Source organism: Otolemur garnettii, unplaced genomic scaffold (genome assembly GCF_000181295.1).
Source record: "Otolemur garnettii isolate 467f Iridium unplaced genomic scaffold, OtoGar3 scaffold00055, whole genome shotgun sequence".
NCBI classification, from domain to species: Eukaryota; Metazoa; Chordata; class Mammalia; order Primates; family Galagidae; genus Otolemur; species Otolemur garnettii.
In genome coordinates, this window is record NW_003852450.1 from 9,333,942 (window position 1) to 9,339,745 (window position 5,804).

Consider the following 5,804-nt stretch of genomic DNA (forward strand, 5'->3'; position numbering starts at 1 on the left):
CACCAAATTTGCGCAGCTGAATCAGAATGAACACCACTGATTGTGTTTCTTGGAAATGAAAGAATGGACCATCACACAGTCTGTCTTGAAACTTTTGTAGTGACCTACACATATACATAATAGATACATAGCAAGTATTTAAGCAAGCAAATAAACAAATATAATTTGTGTGTAATTTTAATTTACATTTTATTAACTTTTCTTCTAGGCAATGTTAAAAAGGAGAATGCAAAATAATTGACATGAAGACCTGTAATTCTAGAACTCTGAGAGGCCAAGCAGGTGTATTGCTTGAGCTCAGGAGTTTGAGACCAGCCTGAGCAAGAATGAGGCCCCATCTCTATAAAAATAGAAAAATTAGTGTTGCAGCAGGCACCTGTAGTTTCAGCTACTTGGAAGACTGAGGCAAGAGGATCATTTGAGCCAGGAGTTTGAGATTGCTGTGAGCTAAGATGCCACATTACTCTACCCAGGGCTACAGAGTGAGATTCTGTCTCAAAAAACCAAAAAACCCCCAAACTCCCTAACAGCCACAAAAGAGACTGGGAACTTGAGGGAGAAGTCATGAGTACAGCAGGAAATGGATGCAGGGATTGCCCCACTGAGTGCAGAGATTGCCCCACTGAGTGAGGTGGATGTCTGCATAGGCAGACATCAGCTTTCTCTTCCTGCCCCTCTTCCTCTTGCTAAGAGATGCTCTGCAGTGAGTGGTGGGTTTGTTTTGGGCACTTACTTGTCAACCCTCTGTGGAAGGCTACAGCCCCAGCCTCCCATGAGTCAGTTTGCCTCCTGCCTGCTCCGGGTCATCTCTGCCACTAACTAGTAGACTCTGCTTTTTCTCTCAGCTTCCTGAGAGCACTGTCTCCTGTGAGGCAGGAACCAGACAGCTGCTCCATAACATTCCTGCTAGTTTATTGCAGTTCACTATCTCTCAATTTCGGCAACTTTCCCATAGAAATAAAAGTTCTGGGGCACGCCTGTGGCTCAGCGAGTAGGGCGCTGGCCCCATATACCGAGGGTGGTGGGTTCAAACCTGGCCTGGGACAACCTGCAACAAAAAAATAGCCGGGCGTTGTGGCGGGAGCCTATAGTCTCAACTACTCGGGAGGCTGAGGCAAGAGAATTGCCTGAGCCCAGGAGTTGGAGGTTGCTGTGAGCTGTGATGCAACAGCGCTCTACCAAGGGAGAGAAAGTGAAACTCTGTCTCTAAAAAAAAAAAAAAAAAGAAAGAAAGAAAATCTCTGCTTTATGTGGAAAAAAGAAAATCTGTAAGAGCAAAATGAATAACTACAAGGTTTAATGGGCTGCTCAATAAAGTAAATAATTTAGAAATGCAACATATTATTCTTATCATCTGGTGTCCCATTCTTTTTTATCCCTAGGCTCTCTTGCTTCCAAGTTTCTCTTTTAGTTACATCTAGAATCATCTAGAACAACGGTTTTCACCACCAGCTTTTTAAAAAAACACGAAATCTTCTATTCAAACCAACTTCCCTCATGTGAAAACCCAGCCTGCACACAGCAGAAATGGCGATGCCCTGGTGGGGTGTGGGTGGGAGCCAGCACTCTACACAAACCCAGCAATGCCCAATGCCACTATTTGTAGCAATTCAGTCCAGCATGGTGCGTGACAATAAATCAGCTAAGACAGATTCAACACAGTTATTTCCTCAACAATTACATACTGGATGCCTCAGAAAATGACTGCTTCGCTGTACGTTCATTTCAAACAGTATTAGGGAAAGGAAATAAAATGGAATCGAATGCTGAGAACAAGAGAAGCTATTTGTGCTTCATCTTGTGAAATACTCTATTTTCCCCGGGGATTTTAATCTGACCATAGGCAGAAAGGTGATCATTAGAATAAGATGGTATCTCCTTTTTAAATGCTCCATTACACTGTACATAGTAGTAATTGGTGCTCGCATGCACATGAAACGAAGGAGATTAAGGTGGGTCTCGGCAGCATCTGTAAAACTCACATTCTCAGGAGAAGCCCAGGTTGTACCAGGAAAAGCAGGAATGCAGGTTCACAAGCGCAAACCACTAGCTGGCTGCGAAAGCTGAAGCAAATCCCTGAGACATTGGGGCCCTTGGTTTTCCAGGTATAAAATATGGACAGTCATCCTTACTCTGCCTTCTTGTGGAGGGATTGGTAATGGGACTCAGTCCCAAAGGGAGGGTACTCAGATCACATGATGCACAGTGTACAGGATTACAAAGTTCTAAACAAACAGTGGTTTTTATTATGCAAGTGTCTGAAAATATTTCTGGGTGAGGCATAATGGTCCACTGTGCATAGAAGATTCATTCTCTTAGGCTCCTGATATTTCTTTTCCACGTTTCTGTTTTCACAGAGATCTACAAATATTATGCACCACCGTGGACTCAGTTACTATATGTGGGGTAAGATCTTTTAAAGTTCTTCATTGCGTCTGCCCCGGTTGGCTTGTCAGAGTGCTTGTTGGCAATATGTAATGAGCTGGTCCTGTGGACTCATATGCCTACTCTGTGTGTGCTCACTGTGTATTGTCTTTCTGAATCTTCCCTGCCACTTGACATACTTGGTATCATTATCCCCATTTTACAGATGAGAAGACCTAAAGGCCATCAGGCTGGTAAAGGAGGGAGCCTGAAATGAAGCTTGATATTCGGGCTCCAGAGTCCATTGTTAACACTTGCAGACCAATTCCCTGGGAGTTAGGGACATGTGAAATCAAACCATCCCCAACCTCCCCATGGCTATGTGGCTTTATCATACTAGGTATCTATAATATCCTTATGCTGGAAATTTTTTTTTTTTTTTTGAGACAGAGTCTCACTATTTTGCCCTTGGTAGAGTACTGTGGCATCACAGCTCACAGCAACCTCAAACTCTTGGGCTTAAGTCTTGCCTCAACCTCCCAAGTAGCTGGGACTGCAGGTGCCCACAACAATCTCTGGCTATTTTTTTGTTGTTGCTGTAGTTGTCATTGTTGTTTAGCAGGCCCGGGCCAGGTTTGAACCCGCCAGCCTTTGTGTACATGGCTGGCACTATAATGGGCACTTAGCCCTTATGCAGGAATTTAATACTCAAAAAATACTACACAACAAAAACATTACCCAAGGAACGGTTTAACAATGGGAAACACGCTCCATATTTACTGCTCTGTTTCATCCTCTCTTAGGGCAGTGTTGGCTCATGTTCATTCAAATTCTTTGGTATTCTTGAGATTTTGTACTGCATAAGATATCATATAAAGATCTCCAAAGAGAATATCGCTGGAGGTGGCGTTCTACTTTGGGTACCACTAAGGTGAAGTAGAAGCTGTCTTTTTTAAAGGAGAGACCATGATTTCACATCGAAACAATGCCTCTTGGTGCCATGGGTGGGTGACCACACAAATCCTTTGTCCTCTGAGCTGTGGTCCTCCGTGGGAGGGAAGCAGAGATATGTCTGCCTGGCAGTGGCGGCAGGGGCCCCTGAACAAGTGCTGCTGATAGTTCTGTGGTGTGCAGAGAGGTGCAAGTTTGGGGAATGACAGGGGCAGAGCAGAGGGAAGGAAACAGGAGACTATAATTCTATGGGAGCAGAATCAGCCCCAGGGCTGACAGCTTTTGGCAGCAGGAAATTGAACATTATTTCTGGAGAGAATTTCCTGTCCCAAAAGGATGAACTTAGCCACTTCTCACATTTCCCGACTTGTCCTAGGAGCTTCCAAAGGAAGAAATACTCTGGTTTGTGGTTCTTAGTTGTTTAGGGGTCTGTGGTAGGAGCTACTCCCCGGGAAACCCTTTGGGGGAACTCGCAGGATGGGAAAAGGGGGTTATCTTTGGTTGGGCTGGGCATTCTCACTCTCCTCCCCATTACCATTCCCACCCCATGGATTTGTCTTAAAAGGTAATTGTCACTAATTTTACTGGATGCCGACTTTTAGCGCTAAATCATGTCTTCCAAAGTTCATAAACACTACCCACTGCAGCAACATAACCACCTGCAAACCTTTCTGGAAAGTTTCCAGGCAAGCAGCTGATCGACACACGAGTATCATACAGAGGCGGGACGGAAGCCCAAGGCATCAGATTTCATGCATTTAAATCAGCTCTTTGAAACAACATTTACATATTGTTAAAATTATTTCTATATTACCACACACTATATTTTTTACAAGGAATAGGGAAGCTCATCTATTCCTTGCCAACTAACGAACCCCGTTCTTCTCTCCCTTTGTTTTAAGCCATTTCTCAGTCTTTCCCACAGACAGATGGTCTCAGTTATGTACAGTAGCTGCTAACCTCTGTGTTGCTAGGCAACCAAATGCACCCTCTCTGCGCATCCTTTCTCTGTGTAGCCCGTTTCCGTTCAGCAACTCAAAATAACTAGCCGAGTGCTTCAACAGGCTACTTCCTTTTTTTTCCTACAGAGTTGAATATCTATCAAGTATCTTCCTGGGCTTCCTATCTCTTCCTGTTACAGTCTTGAAAAAATGTGTTTGCTCCAATTTGATTTTCCTCATCACTTCCTATTTACACCAGCCCACTCAGTGCTACGGCAGGCAAAACACACAGCCGTGAGTCACGCAGCTGTTGGCCCATAGGAAAAAAAAATGTGTCATCCAACTGTGGGATGTTTGAAACCAAGATTTTGTGTTGTTAGGTGAATGGTTCCTGTTTTTCCTTTTTATCATAGCTTTGTTTCCTAACAGATATGAGGATGTTAAAAAAAAAATATATCCATTAAAATAAACAAATAAACCCCAAAGCAATTCTTTCTTCATTTCTCGGCTTAAGAAAGAGGGTAATAAACTTGATGAGTCTTACAGAGTAAGAGGCAAACAGAGGACATGAAAATATTCTCCATTTTGAAGACAAGAAGTTTGGAATTTGAAGAGAGCAAACCCCTTAAAACATGGGAAAAACTACATTTTTTAAAAACAGATTGTATGTCACCTTAGGGTTTTCTCTCTTTCTCATTTAATTATTAGGAAATTAGACTCCTTTATAAATTCTTCCAAAGCTTGTTTCATGAGCCTTTAATTCATGTTATTTTTTTTAGTTCCTAGTCACTAATCTCAAATCATTATACTAAAGTTGACTCAACTAAAAAATCAGTGGATGTGGAATGGGGGAGGTGGCAACATTGAGGTCAGCGTGGTGGGGAAAATGTATTCATCACCGCTTGGTCTTCAGTGATTTTAAATTCCGATTTCTGAAGAGAAATAAGATGTTAAGGGCAGAAGCATGCACGCATTTGAAAATTCAGAGAACGTATGTGATTCACATCAGTGTTATTTATTTTTCTTGATTTTAAAAATGAAGGGGCTGTGACACTGTGTGATTTGAAATGAAGTATAAATCACTTAATAGAATTATCATGCCATATAATTACCATAAATTCAATGCAAAGTATTAATTGTCTTAAATTTATGTGAAATTGTGTGCCATCCTCTTCAGAGGTGGACTGCGGATCTTCTTTTCTGGAGCATTTTGGTTTCTCAGTCAGGTGTTCTCTGTGGAGCTGCTGGGTGCACTTGACATTCATTGTTGGTGTCTCATGACTGATCTGGCCAGATTAGTGTGGGCCTTTTCCTGAAGAAGGTTCTGACAGCATACGCCGGTGATGACCAGAACAGGAGACCACTGTGGCCACCTTCTTTACCACACTTTATCTAGAAAGTTAGGAGGGTGCCAATTATTGTCGCAAGACCAGAGAGAAGCTAAGTCATGTTGAAGACCCACGTTTCATAGCACTACTCATTTGAGGTTACTGAGGTCTGTGGTTACTGGTGGGACCTTATCACACATGTGCTTATTGTCACAGCACC